The 14,955-nt window shown below is 29.9% G+C and overlaps 1 protein-coding gene across 3 annotated transcripts in view; it reads left to right on the top strand.

Annotated features, from left to right (window-relative positions):
* LOC114331429 (ribosomal protein S6 kinase 2 beta) overlaps positions 1-14,955 on the top strand; it is a 274,834-nt gene that overhangs the window by 232,661 nt on the left and 27,218 nt on the right. The gene's annotated exons all lie outside the window — the stretch shown is intronic.

Raw genomic sequence — 14,955 nt, 5'->3', positions numbered from 1 at the left:
TGATGAAAGTGGCATGATAGAGGTCCCGTCATTTGGGATAGCACTAATTTACATATTATTGCACTTGTATAGAAGTAAAAATTTGAATGATTAACTATTTAGATGGGAAATAAGCCACAATTAAATTGAAAAAATAATTTTATTAACGTTTCGACGCCCAAATCGTGTCAAAAAACGGTGTCTTTGTCAAAATACAAAATCCTACTAAATTAAACAAAAATGTTGTTGCTAAGTAAAAAAATTCTTCTAATAATTTATTTAATTTGACTCATTTATATTGGCAATTCAGACGTATATTATACATTTTAAAGTAGAAGACTTTAAAATGATATCGCCAATATTTATGAGTTGCGTTCCTGGGACGACTTTACTAAAAGCTAGTTCATTCGATTACATGAAATCAATCCCAACTCAAGAATATCCGTCACAAAAAAATCATAGCATGTGATCTGTCTTTAAAAAGACAACCAAATGCAACGATGACAGTAAAATTCTCACGTTAGAGATTCCATAGTAAATCACGAAAGAAAACCAAGAAAAAACCTCGTGATACTATCCCGACATCGTAAGTATTTGGTCTTACATTTAATTTACTTTCAAGAACTAATACCAAATTCTGACTTTAATATGTTTAAATTATAAATAATATTAATAATACATAGATATACAATAAGTAATACTAAAATATAAAATATGTACTAACTCGATATGTTATTGACTTACTAATCGTGGTATTTTCTTTCTATTGACTTCCTCTTTCAGTATGGGTAACCACATCCTACTGCATTCTACCGAGGAATTTGCGACACAATTGGTTTCATTTAGCATAATTAGAGCTGCTTCTTTGATTTATCTCTTTTTACTATCTGATTCTTTCAGGACTATACTTGAATCTCTCCACTGGACTCTATGTTCATTATCCCATGCGTGTTGACATATTTGAGATCTATCAAATTCTCTATTTTTAATATAAGACTGATGTTCACTTATCTTAATGTTTAATGGTCTTGATGTTTCACCTAAATAAAATTGTTCGCATTCACAAGGTATTTTATAAATGCAATTCTTTGTTCTTTCTTGTTCATTGTTAGGTTTAGTTTTAGTAGAATAGATCTCAATGTGTTTGTTGTTTTGAACGTTGTTGAAATGTTGAATTTATTTCCTATTGTTTTAAGTTTCTCGGTTAGTCCTTTTATATATGGTATTGATATTTTCCTCGTATTATTTCTTGTGAATGTTGTAGGATCCCGTTCTAAGTTGTTCTGTTCCATTCGATCCAATCTTGACAATTCCTTATTTATAGGGCTTTTCATTCACAGTCATTTGTTTCGAGCTTCTGTCATGTGTCACATGATATTAATATATCTACGACATACGTTATTGGTATATACAATGATACAAACCAAAGACGTATGACGTAAATATATTAATATTATGTGACACATGACAGAAGCTCGAAACAAATGACAATCGATGAAAAGCCCTATAAACGAAAAAGGATAATCATTTTTTAATAAAACGGATGTTAACAATTTTTTTCTTCTAAAAATGAATTTTCGTCAGAACAAGTAATTTTGGCTCTATCATATAAGGATTTAATGATTCCCTTTTTAACGTTGATGTTGTGATTTGATTTGTAATTGAGATATCTGTTGGTGTGTGTTGGTTTTCTATACACTTGAGTCTCATTTCCAGTATCCTTCTTTGAGACTAAAACATCGAGGAAAGGCAAAGTGTTATTGTATTTCTTTTCCATTGTAAATTTGATTGTCTCTTCTTGATCGTTTATAATATTCAGGAATGTATCCAACAATTCTGATCTATGTGGCCATATTGAAAACACATCATCTATAGTATTTTTACTACAAAAGCGATATTACGTAGGTCACAATTTTTGACGTAAAAGCACTGTCAAAACATTAGAATGTGACTTTTCATCATGGCCACGTTAATGTCATTACTTGTCAGATAGTTTTCTTTGTTTTTGTTTATTGTACAAATAATATCTCTAGTTCTTTATTCTAATTAATGATGTCAATCGGATTTCATCAATTGCGTTAACGAAAATACATAATGATATTCCATAACATCAACTCTAGAATTGAATTTCTCTAGCACAGCTAAAATACCACACCAACACGAAACTGCCCGATCTTGTATAAGCGTCCACATGGTATTTTAATAAGAAAAACGTAATCGCGATTGCATTGAGAATTTTAGAATTATATTAATTAAATAACCAAAAACATTTATTATTATCAATAATATAAATTTTCTAAACCAATTATTTAAGTTCAATATCCCAAAAAATAATAATTTTAGTTAAATATTTTACACATTCCTACGCTACTGATACATTCAAACGAAAATGACAGTTCTGTGTTGCTGGTTGCGGTCAATTATGTTATGTTGTGAGTTTTATATGTCACACTGGTTTTTTTTATGAAAAAAAACTTAAATTTAGATGGAATATCACATAATAAAAGTTATTGATTTATTGACAGTACCTCATTATTTAAGTTTTAAAATGTTTTTAAACGTTTACATTTCTGTGACATCTTTCATAATATTATGGACTAAACAACGTATCACGTTTTACATATACTGAAAAGTGAAAAAAGAAATTTTGAAAATGTGATTATTTTCGTCATTTTAAAAATCCAATTGTATTCTTAAATAATACCTAATAGGCCAATCAAGTTAGGTTTTTACTAGACATAACGGAAAAGACGAGGTTTGACAGTTGAAATGTGTAGTATGAGATATTACAAAAAGACTACCATCCTTGGATTCATAAATTTTTTAGTGGAACATTTTTTAAATAAACAATCAAAACGTCAAACTTAGTTTTTTACTCATAACTTAAAAACTTGTTTATTTAGAAATTTGACGTCCACAGGTAACTTTCTCAGAAAAAAAAGATACATCGAATGAGATACGCTAAATAAAAATCGGTTAATAAACAAAAAAGTTATTGCAAAACGGATGACAAAATCACTGTTTTTGAATATAGTTAATAACAATTTTATTGTTTGTTAAAATACGTTTTAATATACCCAAAATTGAGGGCACTTTGGTGTTTGAATGGTGTGCAAAAAATGGTCCAGATCTGTTAAATAGTTTTCGTAAAATTGAATTTGTTTATAAAATTTTTTGAAAAACGAGCTAATTTCTGAGGCTGGTCCAGTTAATATGGCTGAATCTATCTCAATCATCCGGGGCTCATTTCCTTCGTTAAGATGTATGCTAACAGCTTATGAAAAAAAAAGTAAAAAAAAATTACATATACGTACACAAAATTATTTGTTAATAAATAGCAGTTTTTAAGCTTATAAACAATTACAATAATTTCGTAGAAATTAGATCAAATTAAATGGCAATAAAAATACTGAAAGCTGGTTAAAATACACAACTTCTAAAAAAAATTTTTAGGTCCTACGACCCTTGGGGTCTGAGATAGCCCCTTTTTTTTTTAAATCACTGTTACGTTAATTAACAACACTAAAAGCTGAAATTAACCAATCTTTTATAAGAAAAGTCAAAGTTTTTAACAAAGTTTTCAGAAAGAAAAAATGTTAAAAATTGTTTAAATAGGAGTGTTATAAACACAGAGTATTTTGCGTTCCGACTAAAGTAAAAAATAGCGGGCGTAGTCGACTGACTGAATAGTGGGCGCGGTTGGCGACCGGCATGCGGCAGCAACTATTAAAATTACGTTATCCCGACCACAAAAATCCACTTTAAGGTGAATGACAAATTTTCGTCATTCCTTATGTTTTCGAGGTCTCTGAATCCGAATATGGAGTTAATTTTTTTCTAGAATTAGTGGAACATGTTCAAAAATCAAATTTTATGCAAAAATGCGAAAAATCAATTTTGATGATTTTTCAATTTTAACTCACTGTATTTTTGGTCGCTGTAAATATTTCCCTTTGAAAATTTTACTGTGCTTTCTTTGAAGCATTTAGATAACAATGAGATTTGTCCAAAATGACTCAACACGTTAAAAGAGAAGTTGTTAATTTTTAAACATTTTGTCGTCAGATTTCGTTAGTTTCATGTTTACTTAAAAAAGTTGAGTGACAAACTTTTTAGTTTATAATTTTAATTAACACAGAAATAAAATATAATTTATGAAGAAGTTTTCCAAAAAAATTTAATTTAAAATATGCAATAGGAAAAATGTTATGTGACTTTATAGACGAGCGGCACACCCCAAAAAAAGCTTATTTCTCGAGATACTGATACTAATTTTGGCCATACTTTATATTTTTGATGGTGCTCAAAACTAAAATTAGGGTTGTTTTGAATTTTACGTGGGGGAACATTATCAAAATCGCAACTTTACCCTAAAAATAAAAAAAAATCACGTTTTTTTGAGTTTAATTTGCTACAACTCTGTTACATTGTAATATTTTTTTCTGATATTTTTATAGTATATATTTCTCACCTTTCTGAAGACAATGGGACCTGCTTCAATATTTCTGTCTTGCCATAAAGAAATTTATAAATTGTTTGAAGTAAAAGGTGCAGATTCTTGAATTGCCAAAGTTAATCGCAAAAGTTGAGTAACAAAATTTGAAATTTAGCTGTTTAATTAATTTTAAGTTAAAATCTAGAGTACAGAAAACAAAATGTTTTATAGAAAAAAAGTGGTGTAACTTTTAATTTTAAGAAAAACGTGATTTTATTTTTTTTTATTTTTAGGGTAAAATTGCGATTTTGACAATGTTTCCCCATCTAAAATTCAAAATAAAACTCATTTTCGTTTTCAGCACCATAAAAAGTACAAATTAAGACCAAAATTAGCCATTCACCACACCGTGGTTGATATCTCGAGAAATGAGCGTTTTTTGGGGGGGGAGTACCACGTACCACTCGTCTATAAGGTCGCGTAACTTTTTTCTGTTGCATATTTTGACTTTGTGGCCTTTTTATTGTTATTTTTTAAATTTATTTATTTAAAATATAATTTTACTAAATAAATGTGCAACATAATAATATTCATAAAATTCAAGTTTCTACCAAAATATATAAATATAATATTAAGCTTCAAATCCGGTATACTGTCAATGTTAAAAATGGGTTGCAACGGTCTAGCGCTAGCGAATGCTAGTCCGCGAATTTATTCTCATTCGGCTGCGCCCATCATTTTTTTTTACTTTAGTCGGAACGCAAAATACTCTTTCTTTATAACAATACTGTTTAAACAATTTTTAACATTTTTTCTTGCAAAAAACTTTGTTAAAAACTTTGACTTTTCTTATAAAAGATGGGTTAATTTCAGATCTTAGTGTTGTTAATTAACGTAACAGTGATTTTTTCAAAAAAGGGGCTATCTCAGACCCCAAGGGTCGTAGGACCTAAAAATTTTTTTTAGAAGTTGTGTATTTTAACCAGCTTTCAGTATTTTTATTGCCATTTAATTTGATCTAATTTCTACGAAATTATTGTAATTGTTTATAAGCTTAAAAACTGCTATTTATTAACAAATAATTTTGTGTACGTACATGTAATTTTTTTTACTTTTTGAAGTTATACTTCTTTACCGGCGATAGAGGGTAAATTTTTATATGGGAAAACCTAGCGACCGGGCGCATGCGCATTATAACTTTGTTCTGATTGGATGTTCAAATGACATGTCAAAAATTATTCAAAATGGTGGCTGTGGCACAGCTGTAGTTAGATTATTTATGGTTGTTGCGTTTTAAAATTTGTGTGAAAAGAAACAACAAACAAAAGTTAGTTAATAGTTATACTGCCTTTTTAAATAGTTTTCATATACCTATATTTTTGGACTATTTTGGACAAGGAAAACTCATTCTAATTTGGTAAGTACCTAGTTTTTATTATAATCATATTGTAATTATACATTTGGATTAGGTTGAAATACATACATTTATTTTCTCAAGAATGCGGATTTTAGAGAGAAATCCCAAATTAGGTTCGATTTTTATTTTTAAATTATGATTTTTTGGCGTAGATTTATTTATCTAGTAGGTATGTAATGCTTTGATTTACATACTTAATTTGATTACCAACAAAAGTTCTACCAATCTTCATCTAATATATTGTTTTCTTACTGTTTTGTTATATTTTTATATTTTCTTCCACAAAATTTAAACTACATAATTTTCAAAACAATTGTCAAACAGTAAAACGTTCAATTACCGTATTTTTCCACATGATAAATAATGTGCGATTGGACGAGTGAGTCTACGCTTCGATTACGAGTCAAAGCGGCACAAAATTCAAGGGTTCAATTCCCGATGCAAGTTTTATTTTTTTATTTTTTTATGCATATTATGATTGTAAGTATATTTGTTATATAATTTTTTTTTCAGCAAATCCGTATTTAAAATTTTTGCCAACAATTATTATCGTCCAGAAATCATTTTTTCTTTGTGGCATTTTTCAATGTGTTTGGGTGCGTTTTATTCTTTTATTTTTTTAAATTTTTGGTTTAGTCTTAAAAATCACATAAGATGTAGTAGAAGTATAACTTCTTACGTGCGTACAAAGTACACACACATTCTTGTTTTTTTCATAGGGTATTAGTATACATCTTAACGAAGGAAATGAGTCCCTGATTATTGAGATATATTCAGCCATATTAACTGGACCAGCCTCAGAACTTAGCTCGTTTTTCAAAAAATTTTATAAACAAATTAAATTTTGCAAAAACTATTTACCAGATCTGGACCATTTTTCGCACACCATTCAAACACCATAATGCCCTCAAGTTTAGGTATATTTAAACATATTTTAATAAAGAATAAAATTGTTATTAACAATATTCAAAAACAGTGATTTTGTCGTCCGTTTTGCAATAACTTTTTTGTTTATTAACCGATTTTAATTTGGTGTCTCTCATTCGATGTATCTTTTTTTTCTGAAAAAGTTACCTGTGGAAGTCAAATTTCTAAATAAACAAGTTTTTAAGTTATGAGCAAAAAACTAAGTTTGATGTTTTGATTGTTTATTTAAAAAATGTTCCACTAAAAAATTGATGAATCCCAAGATGGTAGCGTTTTTGTAATATCTCATACTACACATTTCAACTGTCAAACCTCGTCTTTTCAATTATGTCGAAAAACGGCTTATTTTTTACTAACTTGATTGGTCTATAAACATTTGGAAAATTATTCACACTTATTTACTATTCTAAGCTTTTGGTGATGCTGTGGGGTTCTGAGGTCAAAAATCTTAAATGATTCCAGGGTGTTTTTGTAGTAGGTAAAAAAAACAACAACATTACAGTGTATATAATCAATAAAAGAGATCATTTAATAATATAGTTTAAGGCTAAAAATGACAGATGGATGTTCTGAGTAGTATTTATTACGAAAAATATAAAATATACGAATAAAAAGTATTTTTATTAGATCTAGTATTTTTTATGTTAAGTTAGTAATATAAATAAAAATAACAATGTACCTGTGAACACATAGTTAAATTGTCTATTTTATTGATTATACATTAGGATAATATTGTTGTTAATTGATATATCTCGGCAAGTATAGAAATCTAACTGACATCAATAATTAAAAATTAAAATAAAGAATTATGGATATTATTTGTTCAATAAACAATAACAGAGAAAAATATATCTGACAAGTAATGATGCCTAGCTTCTCACTGTACAATAAACATGGCAATAATGAAAAGTCACATTCTAATGTTTTGACAGTTCTCTTACGTCAAAAATTTTGACCTACGTAATATCGCTTTTGTAGTAAAAATACTATACATATCTCCACCATACTGTGGGTTTTAAATTTTGTTTAGAAATGATATTTGTTTCGAAATCCTCCATAAATATTTTAGCCAATAATGGAGATAAAGAAGAGCTCATTGCTAGACCAAAATTTTGTTTATAGAATTCATTATTTAGTTGAAAATAGGTATTATTAGTACATAATGTCAATAACTCCATTATAGCTGATATATTAAATTTAGTCTTGTCCTAGTTGTCAATGTATTATCATTGGGCGATAATAATAACACCCGATTTGGGCGTCGAAACGTTAATAAAATTATTTTTTCAATTTAATTGTGGCTTATTTCCCATCTAAATAGTTAATCATAAAAAAGCCACAAGGAAATAGCTTCAGAACTAATATTGGTGCTGATATGGCAAATAGAATACCGGTGACAAGTATACCTGATAATTTTATTGCTAATGATAAGGTTGAATCTAGCTTATTCTTAAAACCAGTAACTAAAAATGAAGTAACAATACTAATATCAAAGTTAAAAAATAACTGTGCTCCTGGACCAGATAAATTGTATGCTAAAACAATAAAAAATATCCATTATCTAATCTCACAGCCTTTAACTCATATTATAAATTTGTGTGTTTCAAAGTGGTAAAATACCACTACAATGGAAAGAATCTACAGTCACCCCCATTTTTAAATCCGAAAATTCGAGTAAACTGAACAACTATAGGCCCATTTCTTTAATAAATAATTTTGCTAAAATATTTGAAATGGCCCTAAAAGAAAGGTTGCTTGAATTTTTTCATATAAATAAGGTTATTTCAGATAAGCAATTTGGTTTTGTAAAAAAATCAAGTACAGAAAGGGCTGTAGTTGACCTACTGGAGAAAGTGATAGGTGCTGTGGATGAATCATTGAAATGTAGTGGTTTTCCTTGATTTAGCTAAGGCGTTTGACACGGTCTCTCATAAAATTCACTTAGATAGACTAAGTAATTATGGGGTTAGGGGAATTGCACTAAATCTAATAGCAGATTATTTGTCGGAAATAGCTCAACGAGTAAAAATTGGCCCAGAGTTGAGTTCTGAATCTATAATAAAATTCGGAGTACCACAAGGAACAGTATTAGGACCACTTTTATTTAATATTTATCTGAACAATATCACAAGAATTAATAGTTTCAACGGCCACATTGTTTATTATGCCGATGACACGGCAATATTATTTATGGGGAAAACATGGGAGGAGGTTAAAACCAGCTCTGAAATGAACCTAAAACAGCTAAACTTATGGCTAAAATTTAACAAACTGACATTAAATATTAATAAAACAAAATATATCGCCTTTAGCCCAACAATTGTTGACCAACCTACAAATTTTCATATAAAATTGCATAACGCAAAATGGCAAGGACAAAATTGTGACTGTTCTTCAATAGAAAAAGTTTTCTCGATAAAGTATTTAGGTGTCTTCATAGATCAACATTTACGTTGGTCAGACCATATCACTCATGTCAGTAAACGAATAAGGGCTCTAATGCATAAATTTTATATGTGGAGAGATATTCTACCCAGGAAAAAATTAATCATGGTTTATAACTCGCTTGCAGAATCAGTTTTAAGATATTGTATTGTGGCATGGGGTGGCGCGTTTAACAAAACTCTTAACATTTTAGAAATAGTTCAAAATACTCTATTAAAAATAATTTAAAAAAAAGAAAACTGTTTTAGTGTTAAATCCCTCTACATCTACAACTGTGTTTTAAATGTTTATATAAACTCAAACAAATTTAAATTTCAAAACAACCGATTAACTCGATCAGTAACAGATATGGATATCAGTATTCAACAGTTCAAAAAATCAGTAACACAAAGATCCCTAATGTTCTTTGGACCGAAATTTTATAACATAATTCCTATACATATCAAACAAGAACCTAAATTATTTAAATTTAAAAAATACATAAAAACCTATCTAAAAACCCACTTACAATTATTTTTGGACGCAATGTCTTAATGTATGAACGACAGTATAATCAGAGTAACATTTGGGTGTATATGGGTATTATAATTAACAAAGTATTCAGCAGCTAGAGAGGTTTACCGTCCGTCTTGTTCTGTTGCATTATCTCTTTCGATAGTTAAGTATTTTACTTCTTAGTTCCAACCTTAATACTATTTTTATGTACAATTGATACAGTTTCGATTGACATAGTACACTGCAAAACAGGCTACTCTTGCCTAGGCATGGTGCTGAGTCAGTCGACACTAATAATATAGGATAAATGTAAAATGTTGTACACACATATTTTTGAATAAATTTGAATTTGAATTTGAGAACAACATTAAAAATTTGAAGTTTCGTCCTAAGCTATGCCTTATCATTAAGTAACGTCAATACTCAGTAACAAAATTTTAATGTCAATAACCAATCACCAACTTTAAAGACGGTTTTAGACAATTTTTAGATGCGTTAGAATATGCAAATTATTGCCTTCTCAAATGACGGAACCTCTATCAATTTGTGCTTTTGCTCTGGGGACGAATGTCACCCCTTCTCGTGGGTGGAAATTATTTTATTAAAAATATCCCCAGATATCGGTAGAGAAACCAATTCTAAGCAAAATTTGTTACTTATATAAAGTTATTAAAATAAATCAATACTTTTTGAGTTACTAAAGATCAATGATTTTAATTTTTCGTGAAAAATGTTTTAAATCGGTTTTTTATCAAATACACACTTACTCGAAAACTAAAAAAGTTTTTACAAAAATGTTATTATTGCCAAAATTGAAGCTAATAACAAATCGAATAAATTATTTACTTGAAAACCCTTTTAATATTAATTCACAGTGGGAAGGAGATTTTTGAAATAGAGCTCGCCGCACCGGCAAAAAAATCGGATAAACACTCATATTTAACAATTAAAAAAACAACGGTATGAATTAAGGTTAGACGCGATCACTCTTCAGAGTCTTGAAGCAGAATGCTTAATCTTCAATTTAAGTATCTGGCAACCTTAAAAATACTAATTTAAATATAAGTTTTTAGGCCTCGAAAATGCGTATTTTCGCATTTTTCAGATTTTAAATCGCCCATAACTTGAAAACTATCAATTTTTGAGAAAATTTAGAATATACCTTTCTTGTTTAGAATGACCCACAAAACTTAAAAATATATGTTCCGGAGCAAAACAAACGTGATTTTTTGTATTTGTTTAAAAAAATTGTTGAAACAATTTCTGCCCAAAAATTCCGCCCGGTACCCTTCAGACAAACAAACCGAATCAGAAATTTTTCCAGCCGGGAGCGATCTCACCACATGGACTATATCTAAAATGCGTATAACCTGATAAGATTATGCAAAGTTTTTAAAATTTTGACTACGGTTTTAAGAAAAGTTATAGGTTATACTCACGTGATTCTTACATGCTAACCACCAAAATACAAAAATATATGGGTAAAAACACTTTAAAGTTGATCCGTCATGGAAACACAAATAAAATATGTGAACTTAAACATGGATGTACAAAATATCCCATGTATTATGCTCCAGGTACCATTTGAGCCCAAAATTGACTTGTTCACATGCTGACTAGATGATGGCAAGTGGCAATGATAACGGAAATCCCGAACGATGACATGACAGAAATGACAGTTCCACAGGAAGTTAAAAAATTTACTTGTTAGCTATGTTGACTATGGTGTAAAGCTTGTTAAATTGAGAACAGTAACGACAATCACTCCACTGTGACAAATAATCAGTTGAAAGTAAAACTAAACTTGATGTTTTAGTTATGAAAATGTAGTCAAGTATGTTGTCAGTGAAGGTGGTAGACAAACCCCATTACACATAAAATCGATAGCTGTGAAATCGATAATAAATCCTCTTGTGATCAGACGTAGGATTTAGAAAAGCAGTTATGTTGATTTAAAGTTATCGAATTTATTTAAATAGTTGGTAGTTGATGGAATTTGTGTAAGTTCAAGAAAAGATCACAGTAGGGGTGATAGAAGTGTAGAAATGTCTCAAATAATCTAGGGGGGATATATAATTAAAATATCCATGTTTAAGTTCACATATTTTATCTATGTTTCCATGACGGATCAATTTTAATGGGTTTTTAGCCATATATTTTTGTATTTTGGTGGTTAGCATGTAAGAATCACGTGATTATAACCTATAACTTTTCTTAAAACCGTGGTCAAAATTTTAAAAACTTTGCATTGTCTTATCAGGTTATACGTATTTTTGGTAAGCACTCATGATGATCGGTCATCCGACTTGTTCTGTGATGTAGCCCTTTTTAGGGATTTTAACAAATATACCTTTTATAAAGGATTTTAGTCGTTTTTGAAGTTATACTTCTTTAGATGCGATGAGAGTGAAATATAATATGCGCGAATTCATCAAAAACCTTGTTCCCCGGCGCAGACGCATTATACCCTTGCTCAGCTTGTGTGTTCAAATGACATGACAATAATAATTGTTCAATATGGAGGTTATGATAAACAAATATTGTATATTAGTTTTTATTATTGTGAGGACACAGACAAAAGCAAGTTTATAATTGTAGTAATTTTTTAAATAGTTTTTAAAAGCAGCAGGTACGTACTTAATTGTAAATGTTTCAGTATTGTAATAAAAAATTACATAGGTACTTACCTATTTGGAAAATGTATGTACCTACTAGTAGGTAATGTTTTGATTTACATAATTTGATTATCAACAAAATGTCTACGACTCTTCATATAATATACCTATTGTTTTTTTACTCTATGTTTTTTTGTATTTCAATATTTTAATTCCCTTTGTGAACACACACACACAAAAATCAAACTAATTTGATTAAATTCAGAACTGTCAAACAGTAAAACGTTCAGTTAGACTACCTTCCCACATGAAAAGTACGTGTAAGTGGTCAAGTCGGGTGACGGGTGTGTGTAAGTGGATTTCAGCTCTAAGCACGCGGGTTCGAAACCCAATGCAAGTTTTATAAATGCATTTAAATCGTAGAACAATTTTAACTTTTGATTTTAATACAGATTTCAATTCTCTACAAATATTCTCTTATGACTTTTGATGTAAAATAATTCAACAGTTTAAAATTTTACATTGAGTTTCCTATGGCCCGTTTTACGATTCACCACCCGGTATATTTTTTCAAAAATATGCATTTTAAACTGGTCAACATTATCGAGGTCATTACTTATGCTAAAGTAAAGAAAGTATGTATTATCCCAGATAGCACAGGTACGTTTTATGGACATCCAATGGACGTATATCTGTGTACATTGGAACGTCCAATGGACGTCCCGCTAAGGTACAATGGACATCCGATGGACGTCCAACGAACGTCCAGAGTTCACAAAATTGGACGTCCATAGAACGTCCGCTACAAACGTACAGTGTACGTTGTTGAAGCTTTCAGTGTACATCTTATGTACATTCAATGTACATCTGATGTACACTCAATGTACGTCTTATGGACATTTTTGTTGGGCACTTTTCAGAAAGCAATCTAGTGTCCATAATTTTTTGAATACATACATAGCAAAAAGCCCTTAAGTATCGGAAATAGTTCCTATAATACGAAACTTATACTTTAAAATATTACACAAAATACCTTTTTTATTTCTCTTTATTATAACTTTATTATGTATACTTTAATAACCTGGCTGCATAACCTGCGAAAATGGTTTAACTTAACCACTACCGGACTTTTCAGGGCAGCAGTCAACAAAGTCAGAATAGCCATGCTAGTGTCCAACATCCGTAACGGATAGGCACCATAAGAAGAAGAAGATGTATACTTTATTATAGGAATTTCATTAATGCACGACTGCACTTGCACGATAAACAGCAAACACATAAAGATATCACAGAGGATGTATTATATTGTATGTAATAACTTATTAAAGACAAAATTCAGATAATGGCGCCCTATGAAGCATGCACGTTAAAAGAGGTTTATTTCTGTTCTGTTCCTTCCAAACATTATTTCTTAGAACTTTAGAGTAAGTACGGTTGTATATTGCAAGCGGGTTTGCCATTCTGTGAATTATCATAAATAAATCCTCCTTCAGTATTCCACAACAATTACAGCGATAATCCCCTAAAAGTACCTGCCTAGTACTACCTTTTACGACCGATAGCGTGAAGAGCGACAACGTTGTCAAGAAGATTCTCATTTAGTTTGGCGGGAAATTTAATATAGTTACAAAATGCACATTTAAGATTTAACTTGGTAGTGTCTAATTATTGTAAGTTCTATAATTACCGATGCGCGATGTAGCTCCGTTATTCTGAAAAAGTTTACGCATCGTTTTATCATCATCTAAATAGGTTTAATTAAAATAATTTTAGTGGTTCAGTGTTTTAATCCAATGATGAAAAAATATGTGACTACATTTATTAGAAGCTTCTTGTATTCTACTAATATTGCTTTGATTAAAACAAGAAGCTATATAATTACTCATAATAATAGTCGCGTTTTGTATAAAATCTCCATGGACCACAAATGGATGTCCAATGTACGTTGAAATCAAACGTCCATAATGGACGTCACGTAATGGACGTACATAGTACGTCCAGTTTTGGTCCATGGACGTTTGGACTTTAAATGTACGTTATATGGACGTCCATCGGACATTGTGTGCTATATGGGATAGGGAATACTGTTAATTTTAATTTTTGTGGAAATAGCGTACGTTTTATTTTCACTTTTTCGTATAAAATTCGAAAGATTCCTCTTATTTTCGTCATGACTTACTTAATTTTGATTTTATTAACTTCTGGGGTTAATTTGATAGGTATTCGTGAGTACTTTGATAAGTCTTTAGTAAAACACTGGTCGTCTCGAGGATCTAAACCACATCTTTTTTGAATGCCCGATTAATGTGATTCCTAATTTTGATATATACACAAAATTCATTTCCATGAACTTAAAACACCGCTCTCTATACAAAATATTCTAAGTTCCTTAACGGAAGAATCAGTCAATGTAATTATGCGTTTTATTGCAATTAACTAAATAAGCTTATAAACTGCAATGCGTTTTCTAGCAATTAACAAAATAAGTTTACAAATTGCAAGGCTCAACTGTTTATATGCATTCGTGTTATATGTTGCTATTTGTCATTTAATTTATGTTTTAATTATACTTAACCTGACCCATTTAATCTCATTTAATTATATCGCACCTCATCAAAAAGAACATAGTCAGCGATTTTGGT

The sequence above is a fragment of the Diabrotica virgifera genome, chromosome 7 (assembly GCF_917563875.1).
Source record: "Diabrotica virgifera virgifera chromosome 7, PGI_DIABVI_V3a".
NCBI lineage: Eukaryota > Metazoa > Arthropoda > Insecta > Coleoptera > Chrysomelidae > Diabrotica > Diabrotica virgifera.
The sequence above is the reverse complement of the archived record's forward strand: the minus strand, read 5'-3'. Positions and strand labels throughout refer to the sequence as shown.